Source organism: Leptonychotes weddellii, chromosome 2, assembly GCF_054177405.1.
Source record: "Leptonychotes weddellii isolate Sample4059 chromosome 2, ASM5417740v2, whole genome shotgun sequence".
NCBI classification, from domain to species: domain Eukaryota; kingdom Metazoa; phylum Chordata; class Mammalia; order Carnivora; family Phocidae; genus Leptonychotes; species Leptonychotes weddellii.
This window is the reverse complement of record NC_138370.1, coordinates 174,846,204-174,873,857: the sequence shown is the minus strand read 5'-3', so window position 1 is coordinate 174,873,857 and position 27,654 is coordinate 174,846,204. Positions and strand designations below refer to the sequence as shown.

The window sequence follows — 27,654 nt, the reverse complement described above, 5'->3', positions numbered from 1 at the left end:
GGAGCAAAGCGGCAGGGAGGGCTGCTCAGGATATTCATTTGGGCCAGGAGCAGAAGTGTGATCCGGAGGCCGAAGGGAAATGTGTCCTGATGGAGAAGGAAGAAAAGGCCGCACAGTGAGACAGTGGTCTGGCCTCTCCGCTGCGCAGAGGGAGGGAGACAGGGCGGAAGGCGGTGGCTGTTCTGTGGATGGGACATCTTAAAGTGCAGCGGGGGTGGAGGCTGTGGCCACTTCTTGGTGGAGGCAGGTCTTTGCCCCGAAGCACCACGGCGTGGGCCAGCCAAAGCCCTGATGGGAGAGGCTCACCAAGCAGGAGGCCGGAACCGGGCAGAGACCAGGATGGCGCTGGTCGCTCCCCGTCATAGACATGGCATGGCTGATGCCACGCAGCCGGCTGGTGTCCCTCTTCCATTCACCGGGTGTTCACGGAGCACCTATCACGCGCCTGGCTCGAGGCCCCAGGGAGACGGCAGGGAACAAATCAATGCCTGGAAGGGTGAACAGGTAGAGAGAGCGGGAGAGGGCTCCCGGCGGAGGGACCAGCGTGGGTAATGACCTAGGGGAAGGCAGTGTGGGGGACAGGTGAGGACGTGGACACAGAGCTTCAGGGTGCCAGAGTGCAGGCCGGGGGGGGGTAGGGCAGCGACAACTGGGGCATCCTGGTCCCTGGAGCATCTAGTGTGGTGTTGGGGTCCAGGGGATGACCAGAACAAGGGACCGGCCGTGGGGAGCTCAGCCATAGTGATGGGGGCAGGCGGGTCAACGACACCGCAGGGTGTCTGGAGCTGGTGAGGCTTCCCCAGCGTCCTCTGCCCCGGGGCGCTTTGCAATGTCACCTGCTGGCCCCTGCGTTGCCTGGGGGATGGGCTTCATCATCACCTCCTTCTCCCGGAAGAAGAAACAGAGGCACGGCACAAAAAGGCAGAGGGGCTCGCCAAGGTTCCACCCGCAGCAAGGGGGGGTCAGCTGGCTGTGACCCCAAGCATGTGGCTAAAGAACCCGGCAAGGGGTGGGGTAGGCCTGGGGCGCCCTCCTCTCTGCCAGGCCCCTCTGCCTTGCCTTCCACGTGCATCCATCCTCCCCAACCCTGCGAAGCTGGGACGGGGCTGGGATGATTATCAACTCCACTCACATCCGCTGAGACCGGGGCTCCCAGAGTGACAGTGACCCACCCGACCCCCGAGGCAGGTAGGCACAGGCAGGGGGGCCTGCCCCGAGCCCCACTGCTCCCCACCTGTGTACATACATAAAGCACTATGGGGACAGGGAGTGGGGCAGTGACCAGCTCTGACCAGTGCAGGCACCACTCCTCTTACTGGGAAGCAGCGTGGCTGAGAAGTGAGCCCTCAGCTCCTTGGAGCCTTATGGTACTTGGTCATCTGATGTGCACCAGGGAAGGCCCTGGAAAGTAAGTGGCCCGCATGGACCCTGGGAAGAGGGATTCCCCATCAGTCTGCAGGGGCCAGAGCCCACTTTGGGCACTCCAGCGGGCAGGGCAGAGGAAAGGAGGGCTGGACTGAGGAGAGGCATACAACGAGCCAGAAACTGTCCCTGGGGATTCCCAGGAGCTGAGAAAGAGGGCGGCGGCCAGGAGTCTCTCCAAATGCACAGGCCCTGGCCCAGTAGGAGTCTGTGAGGGACGGGATGAAAGAGGCCTGTGGTCAGCTCTGGTGGACCCCGCTTCTCCTCGGACTCACCCCCGAGGCTGAAGGCAAGCTCCCCCCGTGCATCATACACCACAGTTCATTGGACCTGGCGGCGGGAGGGCAGCATCCGCCAATTACTTCCCATGGGCCAAGCGTGTTGGTGCATAGATTCTGATTTTAGAAGCCAGGCGCCTGAGGCCCAGAGAGGCTAAGTAACCTGTCCTGGAGCACACAGCGCGGGAGTGGTGGATCTGCAGGACTGGGGCCACTGGTCATGCTTCAGGAGCGGCTTGAGGCCCCAGAGGCGGGGCCCACCAGCACCTGCCATGGTCAGTGTGGGGTGGGTGCGCACCGGGGGGCCGACGAGCTCACAGTGGGGGTCGGGAGCGAGGCGGGGGCCTGAATGCAGGTCCTGGCCCTGCAGGTCCCTGGGTAAGTCACCAAGAGTCTTTGTGCCTCAGTCTCCCCACGTTCACCGAGAACAGAAATGGCACCTGAGTCACAGGCTGTGGAGCAGGGTGAGGAGTGTCTGTACAAAGCTCAGAAGAGCACCTGGACCGCGTTGATGGAAGGTCGTCCCATGAGACAGTGACAGAATAACCCGCTGTAGGTCCGTCTGTGGGACGCACATCTCACCCATCGCTGAGGTAATGGCCCATGACCGTCCCCTCGGAAGTCTTCCACCATCCCCCAAGTGCCGGGCTGGGGTGCGGCGTGTCTTCATTCGTAGGGCAAGGCCCGGGGGCTGAGCAGTAAGTCCCACGGATGCTGGGGGGCAGGCAGCCCGAGGGACATGCCGCCCCATGTCAGTAGCGCCAAGGCCCCAGCAAGCACACGCCTCCGCCTCTGGCAGCCGTGTGCTCTGGGCCTCAGTTTCCCCACCTGTAAAATGAGCCAAAGGACAACATTACAACTTCCCCAGAACATGAGCATCATGACATGCTCCCCAGATGCACATCTGTGGTCTAAGCCCCATGACTGGCTTGCCACCCTTCTCACCGACTCACATGGTGCGTGCGTACGGAGGATGGAAAAGTTCTGCGATTTAACAATCTGTTTGACGTTGACTAATTCAGTTTCTCCCCCACCTTTTTGACCCTGTAGTTCTTTCCTCCCACTTACCGGCATGAGCACCCAGGAGGACGCAGGCTATTATGGAAATATGTGCTGAGTACGGTGGAAGGAAGAAGGGAGAATTTATTCTGCCTGAGGTGTTGGCAGAGAAAAATACATTTGAGCAGGTCTTGAAGGATGAGCCAGGACCTGGATGAAGTAAAACACAAAGTGTAGGACCTGCAAGGGACAAAGGACAAAGGTCTACCACCCACACAGGGAGGGGCAAGCGGCCTGGCCATGCAGGATAAGACTGTAAGACTTGGGGGGAAGCCAGGCCCAAAAGCTCCAGGCTTGTGCCTTCTTCCAAGGTGAAAGAGAACCTTCCAGGGCTTTCAAGAACAGGAACAACACGATCAGATTTGTGTTTCAGAATGATAATTCTGGTAGCTCCTGAAAGCCAAAGCTTGGAAAAGAGACAGGGAGGCCAACAGGGGCCACGGCATCAGTCCAGGTAAGAGATGATGAGATGTGAGCAAGCACAGTGGGGAGGAGGACAGGGAGGTGGGCCCCTCCCGTGCAAGTCTCTCTAAAGAGACTCAAAAGCATCTGGGACAACAGCGATGCCATTGCACGGTTAGGGAACAAATTCAAAGAAGGTGGATGCTCAGCTTTGGACGTGTCGCCTCCAAGGTGTCTGTGGGGCATCCTAGAGCTATGAGTCAGGCTAGCCTGGGCTGGGCTGCAGTAACAAATGAACTCCAAATCTCAGTGGGGTAAATAACCCAAGAAGGGTGCATTGCTCTCATTCACAAAGTCTGATGTGGGTCAGGCACGTCCCCCTCCAACTTGTAGCTCTGCGATCTGGAACATCTAGCCTGCAAGGTCATTGTGGCAGAGGAGAAAGCCGGAGAACCACACAGGATATTTTGTGGGGTTGGATCTGGGAGTCACCCGCCATCACTCACGGCCCATCAGCCGGAGCGCGGGTTCACGGCCTGACCTAGCTGAAGGGAGCCTGGCAGATACAGGAACACAGGGACATTTGGTGGCACACCGGCAGGGAGGCTCCAGGGGCCTTGGGAAATGGAGCCCAGGACAGAATCAGGGCTTGAGACACAGACCTGAACGTGACTACGGAACAAGATCACCCAGGGGAGAAGAAACAGAGAAGGAAAAAAGAGGAGATACAAAATTCCATTAATCCCTCTGAGGTTGAATTTAGGAATTCCCACAGGATGACTCAAGACAGAGTCCAAAATCTCATTTCCAAGTATCCAATTATTTGTTGTCATGTGGACAAAGCATCCAGAATCTTTCCTGAAATTTTCAGGCTCCATATGGCACCCTGGCATAGCACAGGCAGCAAAGTGTCTAAGTACCATGCTGGTCCGCAACGTTCCCTCTGTGTAAGGCCAAGGGCCTCAGAGTTATAGATTTCTCTGGAGGAGGAGTTTTCAGAGCTTTCCATTTTAGTAAATATTCTGAAAGAGAATTCACAGTATGCTTGCCTCTGAAATTCATTTCAGAAATCAAAATTTTTGCTACCAAATATTTTCTACAAATTATATTTGATTGAAATCATGTTTTGAGGGATTTCAGCTTGGAGATTAATTAAAACTTGTTGTTTTCCCTTGAAAGGGCTATTGCCTTAACTAAGACTAACAGAGAAACATGGGATACTTCTTCAACATGGATCTTGCAAGGCCCTTTCCTGAGGCTGGTGTCCCACTCTGAGACTATGAGGGTCATAACACTGGGGCCACATCAGTTTTTGTTCTCTACTTTGCCTTAGAGCACAGCACAGTGCTGGGCACACAGTAGGTACTTAATAAATACTGGATGGATAGATGGATGGATGGATGGATGGATGGATGGATGGATGGATGGACCAAAGGAAGGAGAGAAGGATGGATGGATGGAAGGAAGGATAATGGATGGATGGATGGATGAAGGATGGATGGATGGACGGATGGATGGAAGGAAGGAAGGAAGGATAATGGATGGATGGAAGGATAATGGATAGAAGGAAGGATAATGGATGGATGGAAGGATAATGGACGGAGGGATGGATGGATGGATGGATGGATGGAAAGAAAATGGATGGATGGAAGGAAGGATGATGGATGGATGGATGGATGGATGGATGAAGGATGAATGAATGAAGGATGGATGGATGGATGGAAGGAAGGAAGGAAGGATAATGGATGGATGGATGGAAGGAAAGAAGATGGATGGAAGGAAGGAAGGATAATGGATGGATGGAAGGATATGGATGGATGGATGGATGGAAAGAAGATGGATGGATGGATGGAAGGATAATGGATGGATGGATGATGGAAGGAAAGAAGATGGATGGATGGATGGATGGAAGGAAAGAAGATGGATGGAAGGAAGGATAATGGATGGATGGATGATGGATAGATGGAAAGAAGATGGATGGATGATGGGTGGATTGATAAAAGGATGGAAAGAAGATGGATGGATGGAAGGATGGATGATGGATCTGCCACATTGAAAACTCCTAGGGATTCAGACTTCTAAACAACAACTGCTGAAGCAATTTGGCAGAAGGGAAAGAGCACTGGATTGGAAGTCAGGAGGGCCAGGTTCCAGTGTCCACTCTCTACTGACTGAGCTTCAAGAACTTGGGAAAAATCCCTTTCCCTGTGGGCACTGCCATTTTCCTCCTCTGCTAAATGAAGGCTCCTCTACCCCAACCAACACTTACAGCCTCATATACAGCCATTTCTCCCCTTCCTCTAGCCCTCTAAGCACCCTCAGATCTGCCCCACATTCCCAGTCACAAATGCACTCTGGGGAGGCAGCACTTTGACATGTGGCCAAGTGAGGAGTTTGGCGAATGCTCTTTCCAAAAATCAATTATAAAACTGCACAAGTTGACAAAAGCAGCCATTTCCACATGGTGGAAATCATCCAAGAGCATGCAACCATCTTAGAAGTGTTCATGCTTGAAAAGCACTGCACTTCAGGGAAGGGTACCCATGGGCACAGCAGCTGCAATACCAGAGCTGAAGGGACTCACTCAATTCGGACCAATGGATGACACCCCTGCCTAGCAGCAGTCACAGTGGAAATGGTCGTCTTGGAGGTTGTTTAGAATGCCTCTGGAAATGGCCCAAGCCAGACACAGACTCCTAGCTGACTCTAAGGCCATGTGTCCTCACATAAGAAACATGAGCAACCCAGTGAAAAGCAAAAGCCAGGCAGATTTGAAAATGCCTAAATTTTGAATGTGCTCCTCCACCCACACAAAGGTCTTTGACAGCGGATAGAAGGTTTACTAACTCAAGCTATTTGAGAATACCTCTGATCAAATACTGGCTGATCCCTAAGCTAGGCAGACACAGGGGTACAAAAGCCATAAGTTAAAAATTAAAATTAAACATTAAAAAAAGAAAAAACAGCACCAGCAGCTACACACAGCAAGGGAGATAGATTTCAAAGATTTAGCCCAGGTACATTACTTCAAAAAACAGACAAATGAACAAGCAAAAATCAGAAATAACCTCTAGAAGAAAATAAAAATCCAGAGTTGATGTGTCCAGTTTTTAACCCAAAAAAATGTGAGAAATACAAAGAAACAGGAAAATATGACCTATAGTCGGGGGGGAAAAAAAAGAGCATTCTTCTGTCTTCAGGGGTCCCCAGAAGTTGGATTTGGTAGTGAAAGACTTCAAAGCAACTGTTTTATATACACACACACACATAAGCAAAGAATTAAAGGGAAGTATGACCATAATAAATCAACAAATAGAGATTCTCTAAAAGGAAAAAGAAATAATAATGTATCAAATGGAAAGTCTCGAGTTGAAGAATGCAATAATGATGAAAGGTCACTGGAGAGGCCCAGGGGCAGACTTGACATAGCAGAAGAATGCATGAACTTGAGGACAGAGTAATGAAAATTATCCACTACAAAGAAGAGAGAGAAAACAATGCCTGAGCAAAACTGAACAGAGCCTCAAAGACATGTAGAACAACATCAAGCACAACAGCATGTATAATGTGAATCCCAAAAGAAAGAGAGAAAGGGGCTAAAAAATAAACCATAAATAATGGCCAATATGTTTCCATATCGATGAATAACTTTACATCAAACATCCAAGAAACTAAACAAATCCCAAGTACAAATACAAAGAGATATACAGCTATACTTATCATAATAAAACTTTTGAAAGACAAAGAGAAAACCATGAAAGAAGCAGGAGAAAACCAACTCTTCATGTATTGGGAAAAACATAACAATATGATTAACAGATGGCTTTTCATCAGGGAAAAAAAAAAAAAAACAGCAGAAGGCACTGGAATGACACATTCAAAGTGCTAAAAGGAAAAAAAAACAAAACTGTGAACAAAAAATTCTATATCCAGCAAAACTATCCTCCAAAACTAAAAGTGAAGTAAAGACATTCTCAGATAAACAAAGATCGATAATATATTGTTAGCAAACTCACCTTGTGAGAAACACTAAAGGGAAGTCCATTAGGCTGAAAGGAACTGGCACCAGATGATTACTTAAATCCACGAGAAGGAATAAAAAGCAGCAGAACTGCTAAATATGAGGGTTAATATAAAATACTCTAAAAATACATTTTTCTTAATTTTTCTCTTAAATTCTTTAAAAGACATAACGGTATGTGCTATGGTGAGCGCTGTGAATTGTGCAAGACTGTTGAATCACAGATCTGTACCTCTGAAACAAATAATGCAATATATGTTAAGAAAAAAAAAAAGAAGAAGATAGCAGGAGGGGAAGAATGAAGGGGGGGAAATCGGAGGGGGAGACAAACCATGAGAGATGATGGACTCTGAAAAACAAACTGAGGGTTCTAGAGGGGAGGGGGGTGGGAGGATGGGTTAGCCTGGTGATGGGTATTAAAGAGGGCATGTTCTGCATGGAGCACTGTGTGTTATACACAAACAATGAATCATGGAACACTACATCAAAAACTAATGATGTATGGCAATTAACATAACAATAAAATTTAAAAAATAAAATAAACTATGACACTTGAAAAAAAAAAGAAAATCATCCACAGTATATGGTTTTTTACAAGAGGAATTAAAAGGGGACACTAAAAACATTTAGCACAAAGGAAAACAGTAAAGGAGAATCAGAAGAACAAGACAACAACAATAAAAAAAAACCTCAGGAGACATGGAGAAAACAGCACAATGGAAAATGTCAATATCATGTAATAGAAATTTTAATTTAATTAGTTAAAGTAAATTAATTTAAGTTTTAATTAAATGTGAATAGTTTACACACTTGAATCAAAAGGCAGAGATTGTCAGACTGGATGAATAAGCCAGATATGAATGCACACTAGCTACAAGAGACAACTCTTAGATTCAAAGATGCCAGCCAGCGGGTTAAAAGGAAAAGGATGGGACAAAGACACACTGTGAAAACAACCACCATAGGAGAGCTGGGAGTGACCCCCTTGATATCAGATGAAACAAATGTTAAGACAAGAAATATTACCAGAGGCAAAGAGGGACATTTCATAATGGTAGAGGGGTCAATCTATTGGGAAAATATAAAAATTATAAATGTACACACCCCTCAGAGCCTCGAAATACATGAAGCAAAAACTAAACAGAATTAAAGGGAGAAACAGACAATTTGACAACAGCATCGGAAGAGGTGTTGATACCCCACTTCTGATGATTGGTAGAACAACTAGATTTTAAAAATCAGCAAAGGGGGTGCCTGGGTGGCTCAGTCGTTGGGCGTCTGCCTTCGGCTCAGGTCATGATCCCAGGGTCCTGGGATCGAGCCCCACATGGGGCTCCCCGCTCAGCGGGAAGCCTGCTTCTCCCTCTCCCACTCCCCCTGCTTGTGTTCCCTCTCTCTGTGTGGCTCTCTCTGTCAAATAAATCAAATCTTTTCTTAAAAATTTTTAAAAAATAAAAATCAGCAAAGATGCAGAAAACTGGAGGACCCGATCATACAACTAGTGGACCCAGTGACTTTGGGACACGCCTTCTTTCCAAGCACACACAGAACGTTCTCCAGGACACACCATGTACCAGGCCATAAAACAAGCCTCAATAAACATAAAAAGACTGAATTCACACTAAGCATGATCTCTGACCACAATGGAATTCAATTAGACATTAACAACAGAAAGATCCATGAAAGCCCAAAATATTTCAAAATTGCACCACACTTCTGAGTAACTCAAGGGTCAAGAGGAAGTCACAAGAGAATTAGAGACTATTTTTAAATTGGTGAAAATCCCTGCAATATACAAAAATGTGCGGCGTGCAGTCAACACCATGCCTAGCAGGGAGTTTGTAACCTCAAACGCCTACGTCAGAAAAAAGAATGGTCTTAAATAATCAAAGTTTCCACCTAAAGAAGCTAGAAAACAAAGAGCAAACTAAGCCCAAAGCACGCAGAAGAAAGCAAACAAGAAATACGAGACCATACATCAATGAGATAGAAAACAGAAAAGTGAGAGAGAAAATCAATGAAACTGAAAGCTGTTTCTTTAAAAAGGTAAAAAAAAAAAATTGACAGACTTTTAGCTAGACAGGAAGAAAACAATAGAGACACACAAATTCCTGAAATCAAGTATGAAAAAGGCGGCATCATCACCAACCACCCTGAAATGAAAGAGATTATAAAGGAACACCATGAACGACACCAACAAAACACACAACGTAGATAAACGGACATGTTCCTAGAAATACACAAGTTACCAAGCTGACTCAAGATGAAACATGAAATCTAAACAGAGCTGCAAAGGAGAAATGGAATTAAGAATTTAAAATCTTCCCACAAGAAAGGCCCAGACCCACTTGGCTTCACTGGTGAATTCTACCATTTAAAGAAGAACACCAATCCTTCACAAACTCTCTGAGAAAATGGAGGGGGGTAGGTAGGTAACACTTCCCGATTCATTTATTCCTTGTTAAATTGAAACAAAAATCCTTAAAATATCAGCAAATGGAATCCATCAACATGGAAAAATGATTCTACACCATGACCTGATGGGATCTATCCCACGAAAGCAAGGTTGGTTTAACATCCAAATATCAATTAATGTAATGTACCATATTAATAGAACAAAGATTTCCATCACACGATTATGTTGCAGAAAAAGTCTTTGAAAAAATTCAGTATCCATTGATGATAAAAATTCTCGACAAACTAGAAGAAGAAAGGAACTTCTCAGACCGGCAGAAGACAATGCAAATATCCACAGTTAACAGCTACCATTGGTGTTGGTGAAAGACAAACAATGCTTTCCCCCTGAGATGAGAAAGAAGCAAGCATGTCTGCTCTTACCACTTTTATTCACAGATTCTCACCAGGGCAGTAAAGCAAAGTAATCGTCAAAAGCATCCAGATTCAAAGACATCAAACTATCTTTGTTCACAAATGACATGGTTCCTTACATAGAAAATCCCCAGAGACCCATAAAGACACAATAATAGAACCAATAAACAAATTTAGCAAGACCACATGATATACAAGATCAATATATAAAAATCAACTGTATTTGTGTATACTAGCAACAAAAATCCAAAAATGAAATTAACATATCAATTCCATTCACAATAGCATCAGATAGAGTAAAATGCTTAGGAATAATTTTAACAAATGAGGTGCAAGACCTACACTGAAGTCTACCAATGTCGCTGAGGGAAATTAAAGATGATGTGATTAAATGCAGAAACATTCCATGTTCATGGATTGGAAGACTCAATATGGTCAAGGTGGCAGTTCTCCACAAATTGATCTATAAGTTGAATGTAATCCTTATCAAAATCTCATTGGGCTTTTTAGTAGAAATTGGTGAGCTGATCCTAAATTTTATATGGAAATGCAAAAGAACTAGAATTGCCCAATGTTTAAAAAGAAGAACAGGGGTGCCTGGAAGGCTCAGTCAGTTAAGCATCTGACTCTTGATTTCAGCTCAGGTCATGATCTCAGGGTTGTGAGATCGAGCCCCACATCGGGTTCCATGCTCAGCGTGGAGTCTGCTTGAGATTCTCTCTCCCTCTTCCTCTGCCCCTCCCCCTGCTCTCTCTCTAATAAATAAATAAATAGATAAATAAAATCCTTTTTAAAAAAAAGATTTAAAAAGAAGAACAACGTTGGGAGACTTACACTACCTGATCTCAAACTTACAGCTAAGCTTCAGCAATTAAGAGAAGGAGACATTTGTGGGAGGACAGATATATAGACCAATAGAACAGAATGAAAAGTCCAGGAACAAACCCTTACACCTAAGGGTAATAGATTGTTAACAAAGGTGCTAAGAGAGTTCGATGGAGTGAAGGAAAGTCTTAGATCCAGAATATATAAACAACTCTTAAAACTTAAGAAGACAGGGGGTGGGAGAAAAGCCATTGAAAAATGGGCAAAAGAAATGAACAAACATTCCACCAAGGAAGACAGGCAAATGGTCAAGCACATGAAAGGATGTTCAACACCGTTAGTCACTGGGGACATGCAAATCAAAACCACAGGGACAGAGCACTGCACGCCCACTCAGGGGCCACAACGAAGGATAGGTGGAAAGGACCAAGAGCTGGAACCACGCGCCCCGCTGTGGGAACGTCCAGTGGCACCACCACTCTGGAAACAAGTTGATGGTTTCTGAAAAAGTTCTCATGAGCTCTATGCAACCCTCCACATCTTGGAGCCTCGCGCTCCTCGTCGGTGAGATCAACTTGATGATAGCAGTGCCCACTTCACAGGGACGTAAGCGCGCTTCCACTCTTTCCAAGAATCCACCCAAGAGACCCAGAACCTGCGTCCACACACAGACGTACCCATGGCTGTTCATGGCAGCAACATTAATAACAGCCCCAACCTGGAAACTCTCCCAACGTCCACAACTGAGAACAGATAAATAAAATGTGCCAGACGCATGCAAGAAACACTGTTTCATGCAATAAAACACTGTTTTATTGAAAAATGAATGACTAACTAATCGTGCCACAACATGCAGGAACCTCAAAAGCACACCAAGCCAAAGAAAGCCAGACTCAAAGTACCACATATCATGTGTCTACATATTGTATTTATTTGCAATGTGCAGAAAAGGCAAACGCATAGAACCCGAGAGCAGATCGGTGGCTGCCTCCGGTGGGGGTGGGGAGTGGCCACCAATGGGCACAGGCCGGGAGACCAGGGGTCAAGAGATGGTTGCACAAATCTGTAAGTGTACTGAAAGTCACCAAGTGGTTTACAACAGGTGGATTTTATGATGTGTAAATTATATCTCAGTAAGTCTGTTTTTAAGACAGAAAGAAATGTGCCTCAGTGGGACTTTCATCTTCCATCCTCCATGCGGTCACCTACCAGCTGCTGGTACAAGGTGAAATGGCAGGTGACCGAGAGGTGAGCATTTCTCACCTCGCCCTCGTCACCCTCATCAGCCCCACAACGTCCCTGTGAGGTGGGTATTGCTCTTGTCATCCCCATTGTGTGGATGGAGAGACTGAGGCTCAGAGAAGCTGTACCTATTGTGTAAAATAAGGGAGTAACAGTCTGGGTCAAGCCCAGCCCACACTCCTACCCCCTTCCCTCTGCCCTCAAGGAGCTCGCCCTCCTCCCCCTTCTCCCCCTGCTTGGGCCCAGCTTGTCACTGCAGAGCCAGCCTAAAAGCCTCCACCCTGGGAGCTCCCCGCCCTCCCACTGGGTGACAGACCCCCCCGACCTTTGCTACTTGTGCGTTTGCGCACATACTCCCTCTCCAGGCGTGCGGAACAGGATTCCCACTCTCACAGCCTCCTGCCCTGAGCTTCCTCCTTCCCTACAGCACAGCTCCCACTCGGAGGGGAACCCCTTCGTGCCTTGGCCTGATTCTTGGTGTGCCTGTCCTCCCTGCCCCACTAGACCTTGAGGGCTGGTCAGTGGAGTAGAGTCTTTAATGGGTTGACTGATGTCCCCCCAAAAGACATGTCCAAGTCCTAACTCCAAGAACCTGTGAATATGACTTACTGGGAAGGAGGGTCTTTGCCGATGGACTTAGTCAAGGATCTTGCGATGAAGTCTTCCCGGATTTAGGAGGGGCACTAAATCCAATGACTAATCTCCTTATAAGAGACAGAAAAGAAGACACAGAGGGGAAGACCATGTGAAAATGCAGGCAGAGATCAGGCAACATGTCTACAAGCCAAGGAACACCATGGAAGCCACCAGAAGCTGGGAGAGACACCTGGACAGATTCCTCCTTCAGAGCCTCCAAAAGGAGCCAACCCTGCCAACACCTTGATTTTGGACTTCTGGCCTCCAAAACTCTGAGAGCATAACTTCCAGTTTGTGGTCATTTGTTATGGCAACCTCAGAAAACTCACACGGTGTGTGTGTGGAGGGGCGCCTGGGGGGCTCAGTCGGTTGGGCGTCCAACTCTTGATTTCAGTTCAGGTCACGATCTCAGGGTTGTGAGATGGAGTCTCACATTAGGCTCTGCACTGAGTGTGGAGCCTGCTTAAGATTTTCTCTCTCCCTCCCCCTGCTCACACACTCTCTCTCTCTAAACACACACACACACACACAAGGTCCATGCCCCGTTCACTGCACTGCACTGCCAGTCCCACACAGGGCTGGCCCCATCTGGATGAACCAGAAGCATGTCTGAGTCAAAACCTCCTTGCCTCTCGGATTCACCACCTGGAGCCCCTCCCTGACATGCTCAGAGCAGTCTGAGGATTGGTTTTTTCTTTTCTTTTTTTTTTTTTTATTTATTTATTCATGACAGACAGAGAGAGAGAGAGAGAGAGAGGCAGAGGGAGAAGCAGGCTCCCAAGGTGCAGGGAGCCCGATGCGGGACTCGATCCCGGGACCCCGGGATCATGACCTGAGCCGAAGGCAGACGCTTAACCATCTGAGCCACCCAGGCGCCCGGTTTTTTCTTTTCTAGAAACTCTGATGTCGCAGCAGCAATCCACTGGACTCCATCTGCCTCTCTTTATGGCAAGCACCTCGCCACGTTTAGAGCAAGAGGCTCTTGTCATCCCTATAAAACAGGAGAGGAGAGAGACCACTTAGAATGAATCCCTTGAGATCAGAAATCAAATGTCCTGGTAAGTAGTAGGGACCAGTGGGAAAGGACTTTGAAACAACACTGAGCATCAACAGAGACCCAAGAGGGCTTTTGGAGCCGAACGCTCTCCTTCATGCTCCAAGTGCAGGTGACACAGGTGTGTTCAGGCTGAGAAAGCACAGTGTCCTCACCATATGTGCCCTTCTGAGTACCTGTAGGTGGTAGTGCCGCGAGCAGTTTTACAAGTGGAGCCAAGAATTATGAACATCAACTCATTTCACCCTAATGCAACGAAACTTTAGATAAAATTGGAACAAAGTGCTGACTTTTAGGACCAGCTAAATGTAAGTCAAGGCTTACAGGGGCGTGTTTCCTGGGGTGATTTTTCCAACAAAGTCCTGTGAGGGCATCGTACAATGTCCCTCGTGTCCCTTTTCCTTGACAGCCCCACTGTGATGCTAAATTTTACGTGTCACCTGGACTTGGCCGCCAGATGCCCAGCTAGCTGGTTAAACATTCTTTCCGAGTGTGTCTGAGGGAGTTTCCAGAAGAGATTAGCATCTGGATTGGCAGACTGAAGAAAGCAGATGGGTGAGCCTCGTCCAATCCAGTGGAGGCCTGGACAGAACAAACAGGGAGAGGAAGGGCGCATTCGCGTTCTGCGCTTGGGCCCGGACACTGATACCCTGTGACCGGTCTCCTTGTGCTCAGGACCACAGACCCAACTGAACGTACACCACCAGCTCTCAGGCCCACCTTCGAGCCACACCGCCAGCCTGCGTCACGTCATGTGAGCCAACATCTAGAATGAGATTTATTATAAGGACTTGGCTCACATGGTTATTTTCCTAGATGTGTCTCCCCACCGACTCTGTTTCTCTGGAGAACCCTGGCTAATAGAACCACCCCAGAGAGTTCTTTCTCGACCATATTTGAATGTCCTCTTGGGGAGCCCGCCTCGTGCTCACCTTGCCGATCCCCCATTCCTCGCCCGCTCCTCGTCTGACACCACAGACCTGGCTGGCCAACTGCCTGTGACCCCAGAGGCTCTCCGGCTCCACCTACCAAACTCTGCCCCTTTGCTGGGAGTCACAGCTTCCCCCACTGTCTACGTCATGTTTGCCTGATTTGGGAAGAGTCCCACCATCTGGGGGACAGTGGCCAACGCAGACCTTACAAGTGAGAGGGGTCTCCACGTCAGACAGGACAGCGGTGGTTATGGACCACCCTGTGTGTGGTCAGTCATACTAGATACCAGGGCAGCCCTCACAAAGCCCCACAAGCTGGGGGGCTTAAGCCAATTCATTCTCTCTCACTTCTGGAGGCCAGAAGTCCAAAATTAAGGGGCTGGTGGGGCGGGTCCCTTCTGAGGGCTCCAGAGGAGAGTCCTGGTCTTCTCCCACTCGTAGGGGCACCGGGCTCCTTGCTGATCCCCGCCAGCAGGGCAGCATCTTCCATCTGTCTCTGACCTCGGCTTGCGACCTCACATCTCCCTCTTGTGAGCATGCTTGTGATTCCGCTGGCCCCACCTGGCTAATCCAGGAGAGCCTCTCCATCTCAAGATCCCTAACTTTTCCACTTCTGCAAAGCTTCTTGCCATAGAAGACAACACGGTCACAGGTTCTGGGGACTCGGGTAAGGACATCTTTGGGGGGCCATTATTCTGCTCTGCACAACCACCTTCACTCCCCTGTCTGGCCACCCCTCGCTCCTTGCTCTCCCCTAACTGCCTAGAGCCCACTGATGTCCATCAGGACGTTCTTCCTCCCTCCTCCGGCCACCTGCCCACCCATGTCCTGCAGCTCTGCATCCTGGTCAGGGACAAGCTGTCCACGTTTACAACTGAAAGATTCAAACCACTGACCAATCTCCTATTCGCCGGGGGGCGGGGGGGCTTTGAAGAAGGCATTGACTGTCTCAGAAACTCTACCCCATTCTCTCGACAATGAGTCTCATGCTCCCTGCCGTGTCCACTGTGGAAGGGAGACTCATCTCTGTCCAGCCCCTTCTTAGCCACCACCCCCCAGTTAGGGTAACGGGCAGGTGAGTGGGCCACGTGGACAGGTGAGCCAGGGACATCAAAAGCCATGCAAATCTGCCTGAGGCTTCTGCTGTCCAGGTGATGCATGGGTAAATGGTGCATGACTTGGCTTCCCCAGATGGACATTTTCCTCCAGGGGCCATCCACAAGGGCCCTGAGCTCAAGACTTGGATTCAAAAGTAAGAGTGTCCCACGGGGGCCTTGAATCTCAGACGTGCACAGTACCCCAGCATTGACAAGAGTCCCACATTCCATCCCGGTGCTGAGCACTCGTGTCAAAGCAATAAAGAGCAAGGAGCTCTAGACAGTTCGGGGAGAGCAAGGAGCTCTAGGAGTCCCAAGAGATAGAGACAGAGAGGGCTTGGCACGTCTAGAGTCGTGCAGGTCTGGGTGCCTGACCACTCAGCAGCATCAAAACCGAGTACTGTTACTCCCAATGCCTACCCAACGGGCTGTTGTGGGACTGAGTGAGACGTGAGGGGCTTCATAAGTCCAGCTAAAGTCCAAAACCACCATGGACCCTGTGTCCATCGAGGGATGGATGGATAAACAAAGTGTGGGAAATCCACATGATGGAATACTATTGAGCCTTAAAAAGGTGGGGCGCCTGGGTGGCTCAGTCAGTTGAGCATCCAACTCTTGATTTCAGCTCAGGTCTTAATCTCGGGGTCCTGGGATCGAGCCCCGCATCGGGCTCCCTGCTCCACAGGCAGTCTGATTGTCTCCCTCTCCCTCTGCCCCTCCCGCTGCTCTCTCTCTCTCTCTAATATATAAATCTTTTAAAAAAAAGGAGCGATATTCTGACACACACTACAACATGGCTGGACCTGGAGAGGACACGGTGCTCAGTGAAATAATCCAGGCACAAAAGGACAAATCCAGCGAGTCCGGTGACACGAGGAATCTAGTTGTCAAACTCCGAGACAGAAAGTATTCTGGTGGTGGGCGCCAGGGGCTGGGGAGGGGCTGGGGTGGTTGTCATTTAATGGGGACAGAGTTTCCATCCTGCAAGATGAAGAGAGATCTGGAGCTGGGTGGGGAGACGGCATGGTGCAAACGTACTCAATGCTACTGAACTATAAACTCAAAAAACCGTTACAATAGTAATTTTTATGTGATGTGTTCTTTGCCAGTTTGTTTGGTTTTTTTTACACGTTATGAATTACCACCATCACCTTTATCATTTCCCCCACCTTCCTCATCCTCATCTTCATCCCCATCAGGGCGTCAGGCTGGGGTGGCTACAGGTTTCCTCCTGCGACCTGCTGACTCTCGTGCCCGGAGCTCGCCGGAGATCAGGCTTCAGTGGGAGGCAGAGCCTGATCCAGGAGCAATGGGCGCCCAGGGCTCAGGCTTGCACACCAATCCTGCTGGAGGACCCCCCCGAGACATGCATGTCGCCCAGGGGAGCCGGTCTGGCGAGGCACCTGTGAGGGGAGAAGGAACGTTGCTGGAGCCCCCACGGGAAACGAGGAGAACACTCCCCAGGTCCACGTGGAGTGGGTGCTCTTCCCAGCTCCCTTTTGGAACTGACGAAATCTGATAGGGTTGGAACGGAGGGAGGAGGGCAGGGCTGTCGGGCAAGTTCAACCGGGGAAATCACACAGCGGTCCCGGTGGTTAAGTGTGCTAAGAGGTGACTGACCAGATGACTGAAATACGTTTGTACTAAAAATATTTTTAAAGCACTCATCTTGATTTATACCCGAAAGAAAATACCGCAGAGGAGAATAAGTTTTTAACTCGAGTAGCACTTATGCCTGATCTAACTAAATTAGCTCCTTTGAACTGCTGGTTTTGCTCTATGCCTGTAATAAAAATAACAATAATGTGCATTTAGAGGGTGTTTTTTCCTCTAGAAGCACAGGACTTCCGCGGCGAACAATTCCCCTCATCTGTGCAGACCAGCGGGGTGAGGGGCGAGGGAAGAGGGGGAGGGGGCGGGCACGAGTTTCCCAGCAGCTGATCACGTTTGGTAAAATCAGCAAATTTCAAATACACGAGAAAGTGGATTTCAGGGTGCTCTGAGAAGCCTAGAGACAGATGGGCCAGAAGTCAGGTCTTTCCCTCTGTCCGGAACGGAGTTATGTCCCCCAGTGTGGTGGTATTTGGAGGCAGGGCCTTTGGGAGGTGACTAGGTCAGGCGGTCATGCAAGTGGGCCCCCCCACCCCGGGATGGGATCTGTGCCCTTGTAAGAGAGGGAGAGACACCAGAGCCCCCTTTCTCTGCCTGGAGGGATGGCTCCCAGTCTCCGTCCTGCGCTGACACGAGGGCCTGAGGATACAGCCCCTCTTGACTGGCGAGCATCACCCTTTCTGGGTTGTCCATCGGGAAGTAGCATGGGTCAAAGGAAGGGATTTGCCCAACACCAAGCTGCTGGAAGTTCCCATGGCCCCTCTCCCGGCACCCCCATACACCCTGCCCACGTCTTTAGGTGACTCCTTAGCTTACACTCCCCAGCCCCTCTGTCCTGGCTAACCCATTTCTACCCACCTGTTCAACTGAAGCTCATTCACGATCACCTCCTCCAAGAAGCCCGCCCTGACCACCCACATCCTCAGGCAGTGGCAACCCCCATCCTCCCACAGCCCCCACTCCCCACCCCGACTGCATGTTGTCACTGTCTTTGTGCATGTCAGCTTCCCCCACTGGAGGGTAAGCTGTCCGGGGCAGAGCCTGCAAATTACCCTACTGTGTCCGGGCATCCAGCACAGAACAGACTCAGGGTGGGGCTCGATGCTCGCCACCAGCAGGCCCGGCCCCATCACAGGCTCTGGGAACAGATGGGAACAGACCGTTCCCCGAGCCTGAAATTCGTAGTCAGTGGCTCACTATAGCTCACAGCCCAGCCTCCAATTCAAGAATCCCACTATCCCAACTTGGGAAAACACGTCCCATCCCAACACAGGTATCAGAGTCCAGCCCTAATATCACAGCCAGGGCCATTTCTGGAGTGAGTCCTGTGTGCCACCCACGGGCCAGCTCTTCGCCTGAGTCCCCTCCCTCAGCCTTATGTGACGAGCATCCTCACCCCATTTCACAGAGGAATAAACTGAGGCTCCTGGAGGGACCTGCCCAGGGCCCCGTGGCTAGCAAGGGGCAGGGCAGGGCTGGGACTGGATCCCATGTCTGTCTGAGTCTAAAGCCAGAGGTTCTCACCTAGAGTCTGGACCACCATGAAGGCAGCTGGGTCAGTGGGGAGAGAGGGATGGGCCCGCGGCCAGAGAGAGCCAGACATTGTCCATTGTTCTGGAACTCGGGTCCCAGGACCAGAGCCTTCCCTACAGCAGTTCTCACTCACTTACGCAGCAGTAAGCTTTTCTTTCTTTCCGTATTTGGCATTTTGCTTCATGTTGGGACCATTTTCATTGCAGGCGACAGCATCCCAGGCTGAGAGCAAGCACGGACACGGGCACAGAGGTGTGGACTGGCGTGAGGCATTTACGCAGCCCGAAATAACTCAGGGCAGGGTCTGCCATGCGGTTGGCAGGGAAGAGCATGGTGGCCCAAGGCTGCAGCGGTGAGCTGGGGCACAGTTCCGAAGGCCCCAGATCTCATCCTACAAGCAAGAGGGGGTCACTGTGGGGTCCTGAGACAGAGGGGGCCCTGGCCCTTTCGCCCGTTAGAAAGCGCACGCTGGAGGCCAGCAGGCAGACTGGTGGGTGCTTCTGTGCCTTTACTGTTTGAATTATGAGCTGGTGCTTCTTCTCTCCACGAAGTCACCATGTCACCCCCACCGCAACCCCCTGAGAGGCCAAACCCGGACTCCGTGCCTTCCCTTGGCCCTGTGAGGCTTCCTACCCTCAGGCAGCCTCTGTCCTGCCCTCCTTACTCAGTTGGGTGAGACAGAAAACCCAGGTAAAGACAAGCCAGACCAAGACATGAAAGGACATTCGCTTTCCTCACGGAAAACCACGCAGGCCCCAGAAAGCCAGGGAGCTCGCGGGCAGCAATTCTAAGACTTCCCAGATGAATAATACATGAATAATCATGTGACTTTGCCTTTTTAAAGTGCTTAATCTAAGGGCTTTAGGCCCTTTGAAAATCATGAATTTGATTTCAGGGAACGTTCCCTAAACACCTCCTCTCTACGCTGGGCATGGGTAGTTCCAGAACCCCGGGCTTCTGGGAAGGAACCATGTGTGCCTCGCTCTGAGGGGAAGGACAAGGGCTCGGGGAAAGGGCTCTTGCACAGGCCCAGTTGGTGTGGCGGACACACGAGGGACGGCGTTTCTCTCCAGGGTCAAAGCAGGAAGGGTCATGACTCCTAGGGAACACCAAAGGTGGTAGATGAGGGAGGGGCCCCTGGACAGGAGCCGTGGCCCAGGGAGGTGAGCACGGCCACCTTCAGAACCACGGCCAGGCAGGCAGGAAGGAAGGAGAAATGGCCTGGCCTCTCTGGGCCCGCCCTCCAAACTCTGGCTGGTGCCTCCCACTGGCTGAACCCCACAGCAAGTCTGAGGCCAGCCTGGGTGAGCACATGCCCAGAGGGCGGCCTTCGGGGCCGGCGCAGGGCCGGGAAGGGCGGTGTGGGGGCAGGGCCTGGGGGCGCCAACCAGGCCTGGCCTGCACCCTTTCTGGGGCACTCAGAAGTACAAGGACCGCATGTGGTCGTGACACCACTCACGATGCAGATGTATTTCCTACTGTCTTTTTACAGCTGCACCAGCTATAGGGGGATGAGCTGTGTCCCCCCCAAATTCATATGTTGAAGCCCTAACCCCCAATACCTCGGAATGTGACTGTTGGAGGGAGAGTCTCTCAAGAGGTGACTAAGTGACCGTGAGGTCATCTGGATGCGCCCTGAGCCAGGATGGCAGGTGCCCTTGGAAGAGGAGATCAGGACACGGACATGCACAGAGAATGACCGTGTGAGGACACGGAGGGAAGCCGGTGGTCCTCACGCCAAGGAGAGAGGCCTCGGAGGGAACCAACCTGCCCTTGCCTTGGTCTCGGGCTTCCAGCCTCCAGAACGGGAGAGAACAACTGTGTGCTGTGTCAGGCCCCGCCCGGGGTGCTTTGTTAATGGCAGTCCCGGCAAATGAAGACAGAGGGACTCACCACAGGGAGCACAGCCAGGAAGCGGGGATCTGGGATCCCAGCCTCGTCTCCCAGCCTCCAGAACCTGCAAGCCTCCCCTGCCACGGGGCCGAGGGGCGTCCGGGCTGAGCCAGCGATGCCCCCAGCCCCCGCATGTGACTGGACAGTTACAAGTGGCACTGAGAGGCGCCCACCACCGCCACGGCCTGTGTTTGGGGCCTGATGTACTTACTTCCTGCCAGACCCCGAGGTCTCATTCCCGAGATGCTCTAAGAGGTGTCTATTAGGAACAACGTCTAATCCCGCTCACGATGTAGGTAATGCTGAGCAGACGCCCCTTGTTTCATGGGGAAGGGAGGGAGACAGCAGCTTCTAATCCCCTAGATCAGAATTCTGGGTGATTGGGGGACGCTGGCCCAGGAGTCACCCTGACGGTTCCTCTCTAAACCCACCGTGGCCCTTTCCTGGGGAACTAAGGTCTCTTCAGGGCTTCACGGCCCAAAACAGATGGCAGAGAGAATGACACAGGGATCCAAGTTGGGGGCACAGATCCCTTGTCCACCGTGACCCAAGTCAGAAGTACTCTGGCCCAACACTTGAATGCAAGGTGCTTTTTTCCCCCCTTTCCTATTCCACGATGTTTATTCATTTCCCAGGGCTGCCCTAACAAAGTGCCACCCCCTGAGGGCCTTCAACGACAGGACCTTATCACCCTGCAGCCCTGGCGGCTGGACGTTCTGGATCATGGCTTCCGCGGGCTGTGGGAGCATCGGCTCCAGGCCTCCCTCCGAAGTGCTGGGTTTGCTGCCGTCTCTGGCCTTCTTCCTGGGCCTGGACACCTCCGCCTTCATCTGCATGGGGCGCATTCCCTGTGCATGTCTGTCTCCGGCCCCAAACTTCCCCTTTTCGTAAGGACACCAATCACGCTGGAGCAGGACCCACCCTAATGGCCTCGCTTTCACCTGAACACCTGTAAAGACCCTGTCTCCAAATAAGGTCACATTCTGAGGTCTTGGGGGTTAGGTCTCCAGCACATGAGTTAGCGGGGGACACATCTGAATCCACGACACAGGGTAATACACACACAGAGAAGTATGTGAAACAGAAGCGTCCAGCTTCACAGCGGTTCTAACCCATGGGACCTCCTCCAACGTCAAGAAGGAGAACATGGTAGGCCCCCGGGCGCCCCTCGGCCCTTCCTGATGGTAAGCCCCAGAGGTCACCAGGATCCTGACACTGGTGTCATGGTGGCCTTGCTGGGCTGGGTAGCGTGCCCCCATTGCACGTCCAAACCCAGAGCCCATCTTGGCCTGTTAGCCGAACATCACATAAACGGAATCATACCCTGGAGTCTGCCTTCTTCCACGTAACACCATATTCATAAGGCTGACCCCTTATGACCCCCTGCCAGAGGGTCCTACGGTGCGGACACAGCGGTGCTTACATCCGTTCCACCGTGTGGACACAGCACCGTCCCCTCTGGCTGTCCCCATGGGGGCCTCTGCAGACAGGCTGCCGGGAACGGCCTGCACGTGCCCCCCTGCCCTGTCCTGACAGCTGGCCCTGACTCAAAGCGAATTGCAGGCAGAACAGAAAAGAACACCCAGAAGAAGTTGGACTTCTGTTCTCAAGAGCACGGCTCCCAGTGTCCCCCGGAGAGCTGGCCATTTCTGGACGTCAGCCCTGTGCCACGCATTTATCAACTTTACTGAGCATCGTCTCCTCCCCACCCTGAAAGGTGCCGTCCAGGTGCCCCCCTTCACAGGTGAGATGCTTCACAGGTGACAGGTGAAGGGGCCAGGCGACCTGTCCAAGGTCACACACACATCTGAGACTGGAACTCTGGCCTGTTCACCGCTAAACCCTGTGCGTGTTTAAATGTGAAGGAAAGGCAAGCCAGGGAACAGGAGAAGTTTTCAAATCTAACAGCCTCATTCCAGGGGTGAACTGAGCAGACAGTCACAAGGGGCAGCGCAGGACAGGCTGGCTCTAAACCGGCGAGAGATCACTTAATCCTCCCCAGCCCGGATCCCTCCCTCTAGTAGCTCCTGGATGTCAGGGAAGGCCGTGTTCTGACTCCAACAAGCTGTCTCGGATGTGTTAAAACCGCAGGGCAATTTAAATGTGTTTTGTGTTTCACGACTTATAGATGAGGGCCCTGAGAAAGCCTGGTCAGACAGCAACGTGAGCACATGTTAACGGAGCAGCAGCGATGCGCGTTACTGCTGGTCTGCTTAGCAAGTGGACCACTCCTCTCTCTCCTGGAAACCTCTGAGCAGCTGCTCTCACCAGAGAAACCTCAGAGACTTCATTCCTGGAGAGAAGGTGGGCTTTGTTCCCTGCCTTCCTGACCTCTGTCATGCAGTCATTTCAGATCTGCGCAACCACGGGGAATCCGAAACAGAATCCGAAATGGAATCCAAAACGGAATCCTCCCGAGATGCGTCTTCGGCTCGAGCCGTTAGTGCCCCAAGCCTGCCCCTGTCCCTGCGGGCCTCCCCTTCTCAATGACCAAGGCTCTGGTGGCTTCCGACCCAGAATGACCCACGGCCAGCACTCTTGGGGTTACAAAGCCCATTCGCAGCGAGGGGACACGCAGGGCCATCCCAGGGGAGAGGAAGGGGGCTTGGCTCTGTTTTACCTGAGGAGAAAATGGGGTGCTAAGCCAAGCGCCCCGGGGAACAGTGGGAACAGCAGGGCCATAGCTGGGGCCCCGCCTTGCCCTGCTCCCGCACTCGTCCCAGGGTTCCAGGCACAGGACCGGGGACAGCCCAGCTTCCAGTCTGCATGGGGGAGCGGTGTGATGGAGAGGGAATTCAATGAAACAGTGAGGTTAGTAACAGTAATAACCGGCCATGACGGGTAGACTTGTGTCCTCTCAAAAACTATAGGTTGAAGTCCTAACCCCTGAGACCTCAGAACATGACCTTATTTAGAACTGGCCATTGTAGGAGTAATTAATTAAGCTGAGGTCATACTGGAGCAGGGGGACCGTCATTCAATATGACTGGTGTCCTTACAAAAAGGGGACATTTGGACAGAGACAGGTACACAGGGAGAACGCCATGTGGAGAGGAAGGCGGAGAAGGGGGAGACGCTTCTACAAGTCCTTGAGCACCAAGGATACCAGCAAACCCCCAGGAACCAGGAGAGGCCCAGGGCAGGCTGTCCCTCAGAGCCTCCGAAGGACGCAGCCCTGCCGACACCTCGATTCTGAGCTTCTGGCCCCAAAACTGCAAGAGATTACATTCCCAGTGTGTGAGCCCCCCGTCTGTGTACGTTGGTACAGCAGCCCCGGGAAACCGAGGTACGGCCCCTCGCTCAGCAGGGATGTGCGAGAGCTTTAGGCTGGGGTGCAAACGTCGGCCACCTTAACCGGGTACTGTCACAGCATGGCAGAAGTACGAAGCCTTGTGGGAATAACCGCCAACTCGGGAGCGCCAGTTACTTCTGGGGCGGGGGAGGGGGATGGGCACCAGCAACATCACGTCTCCCATTTTGGAAAGAAATCTAAAACCGTAAATAGCGTCAGTGGGGGGGGGGTCCATGGATGCTTTTTAGTTATTTTCTGAATTTTTCTGCATGTTTTCAGTATTTTAAAAATCTTCTTAATTGGTTCTGATATGTGGGACGGACACTTAAAAATCCAAGAATTTGGACTAAACCCTGAGAAAATCTCCACACGTCTCCTGGTACTCGTTTCTGTCACTCTGTCGCCAAGGGTTGCTCCGTCCCTCCGTCCAGGTGGTCCAGCCGCCAGGTCTCCCTCCGCTGCCCATCAACCCACTCACACGACCCCCTTCCTGCCCTCGCCCTCCTGGCGGGCGGGCGTCTGAGTCCTAGATTTCCCTTAGAGCAGCACACTATGTATAATGTAGTCCCGAGGGTCCGAGGACACATGATACCGCTTCATGGGGTTTGGTGATCTATGGGACATAATCTACGGGACAGCCAGTTATGATCCATGACCAGTGTCAACTTTTCCAATGGATAAAGGTGTCTGGCCTACCTCATCAAGGTCGTCAAGGGGCAAGATCAAGGTTGGAGGCCCTGCCCCAGCCCCAGCTCTCCCAAAAGGGGATGGGGTACTGAATACTGAGCCCCACCTTGGGCCCCCTTTCCATGTGTTGTCTATTTACCCTCAACCCCACCTCCTTCCACCAGGTGATAAAGTGGCCCCTTACTGCCTGTCCTCTGCCTCTGGAACACCTCTGATCCTCTGGCCCCACTCCCCTTCCCCCCCCATCTGCCTGGCTACGCCTCAAAGACTCAGCTCAGGCACCACCTCCTCCAGGAAGCCTACCTGTGGGACTCCAGACCCCTCCCCTCTAGGACAGTGCCTACACATTGCCTACCCTGTGGGAGACAAGCAGAGAATAAACCCAGGTGGTGTCTATCTCCCCCACTAGCCTATGAGTGCCCTAAGGGCCATGGCCATGTCTTACTCATCACACACGAGGCTCGGTGCAAAGCAGACCTGCAGGGAATGATGAATGAGCCAAGTGACTTGTCCAATGTCACCCCTGATCCACCTGAGCAGACGTCCTGACTGTCTGCATCCAAGGTCCGGCCTTGTGTTAACTGCAGGGGCAACAGGCAGAGGGGGGAGGTTGCCGGCAATCAGCCTCGAAAACCGGAAAACAAGCCGGCCTCCAAGATGCCCCTTCCAGAAAGAACAGAGCTCTGGCCCCAGGCAGCCTCCCCGGGGACACCCAGGGACCTGAGAGAGGCCGGAGTGACCACTCTGAAACCAGGGGCCTCGCCTGGACTCAGGACTGAGGGTCATTTTTCCAGATCCTCAACTGGACATTTTTTTTTAAATTTAGAATTAAAAAAATTAATAAAGAAGTAACACGTGCTTGTTAAAAAAAAAAGAACCCGACAGTTGAGAGGTATAGAAAGAAGTACATAAAGCAATGATGTAATTGCTGCCCCCCTCCCGCCCAGCACTATGAACTGGGCATGGATCCTTCCCGCTATCTGCCCCCCACCACACACACACACACACACACACACACACACTTATTTATTTTACTACTGCTCGGTTTAAACACTCACATTCTGTCACCCGGCCCCAGCCAAGTCTTGTGTACTTTGTCTAGAGGGAGGCTCTATTACATAGAATCCAATACTCGTCATTCGTAACAATGTGGCTAAATAAATATTATCCGCTGCACAGAATCAAGAAACGGTATAAGAGAGAAAAAAAAAGGAATCCTACGGCGTTAAACCTACCACTCAAAAGAGAATCCTCTCTGGGTCGATCAAACAGAAATCTCCTTTCATTCCTTCATTCCACAAATACTTCCTGAGTACCTATGTGGGAGCAGGCACTGCTCTAACCAGTAAGAAAAAGCAGGAAACACAGCAATAATTCCTGCTCTCTTGAGCTTCAAGTAGAGAGAGGGAGACACTAAACACAGAAATAAATAAAACTCTAGAGTATGTCAGACACTAGGCTCCAAGGAAAACACAAGGCAGGAAAGAGAGCAAGGCGGGCCCGGGGCCGGGTGTGTGCCCACAGCCCTGGGCCCCTGCCTCCCAGCGGGCACCCACCTGTGCCCGGGCCCTGCACCTGCAGACGAGGAGAAGACATCGCATCTGGAGCCTGGGCTCTGGCCTCCTGAATGGCCAGCCAGGGGCCACCGGCTGGGAAGAGGCCAGAGCTGTGAGTGAATCAGCTCCCCGGGCGTGGACCGTGACCAGTGAGAACCATGACCCCTCTCTGGGGACTACTGGTGTCCTGCCACACGTGACCCTCCACGGCCCTGACACCCTGGCTTCCTGTTTGTACCTGCGCTTCCTCGTGGGAGAGGCCCATCCACGCTGCCCCCACCCCCTCCTGTTCTCAGCTCACATTCTCCCCGGTGTCGGTCCTGTGAGGGAGGGGAGGGGAGGGCTGCAGACGCGGCAGGGGTTCCTCGAGGCACCCCCCAGGCCCGCACTCAGGGAGCAGCTGGGAAGGGAGCTGAGCACAGACCTCTCCTCTGCAATACCAGGTCCTACTTTTTCCCAGTCCCGAAGATCAAAAATTCATCACAAAGTAAACAGCCACGAAACCACAACCCAGGTCAAGAAACAGGGCACTACCAAGGGCTCCAGGAGCGCCCCCTCCCAAAGCCAGGGCCCCCCTCCCAGTCCAAAACCCTCCCAAAGGTAACACGCTATCCTGACTTTTATGTGAAACACTTCCTCTTCTTTAGAGTTGCCACCAAGCCTGCGTCCTTAAACGCTGTGCTTTCCTTAAACAGCATTATCGCGGTATTATTGACAGGCAACAAATCGTCCTTATTCAAGGCATAAAATATGATAAGTTCTGACCCCATTATACATATGTGTCTCTCCCTCCTCCCCATCCCCTCTTCTCCCTGGAAGCCACTGATCTGCTTTCCACAGAGGGTTCCCACCAGGCCACTGTCCCTCTGCAAGTCCCCACGCAGCTCACCTGCACCGCAGACCCCCACCCTCTCCGATCAGCACCCCCCCCCATTGCTGATCACTGGGCCCTGACTGCACACAGGAGGGTGGCCGCCTGCCCCAGGACTCCAGACCGGCTCCCATCTGGGAAACCCAGAAAGCTTCTCCGCTGTCCAGGAGGCTGGACCACACCTTCTCCAGGAAGGTCTGAACCCCACCTGGGGAGGCCCCCTCCACGATCCTTCCCCTCTCGGCCCCAGGGCACCACATAGGGCCCTTCCACATCACAGCCACTCACCAGAGCTTACAGGTCCGTCCCACCACACTTCCGGTCTGACCCACTGGGACCCCAGGCTGCTACACAGACTCTGGCCAGAAGCTGGAAGGACATCCTTGCTGAAGGAATCCAGGCTGGCATTTCCTT

The 27,654-nt window shown here is 51.5% G+C and overlaps 1 long non-coding RNA gene across 2 annotated transcripts; it reads right to left on the bottom strand.

Moving 5' to 3' along the window:
- Window positions 1–57: 57 nt before the first annotated feature.
- LOC145720242 (uncharacterized) lies at window positions 58–27,654 on the bottom strand. Of its 2 annotated transcripts, XR_014143113.1 has the most exons (4): window positions 27,529–27,654; window positions 16,967–17,200; window positions 12,688–12,782; window positions 58–2,528 (listed from the first exon to the last, which is right to left on the bottom strand). It is a non-coding gene; the product is annotated as an uncharacterized LOC145720242 (long non-coding RNA). The 2 variants fall into 2 exon arrangements; XR_014143112.1 differs by lacking the exon at window positions 12,688–12,782.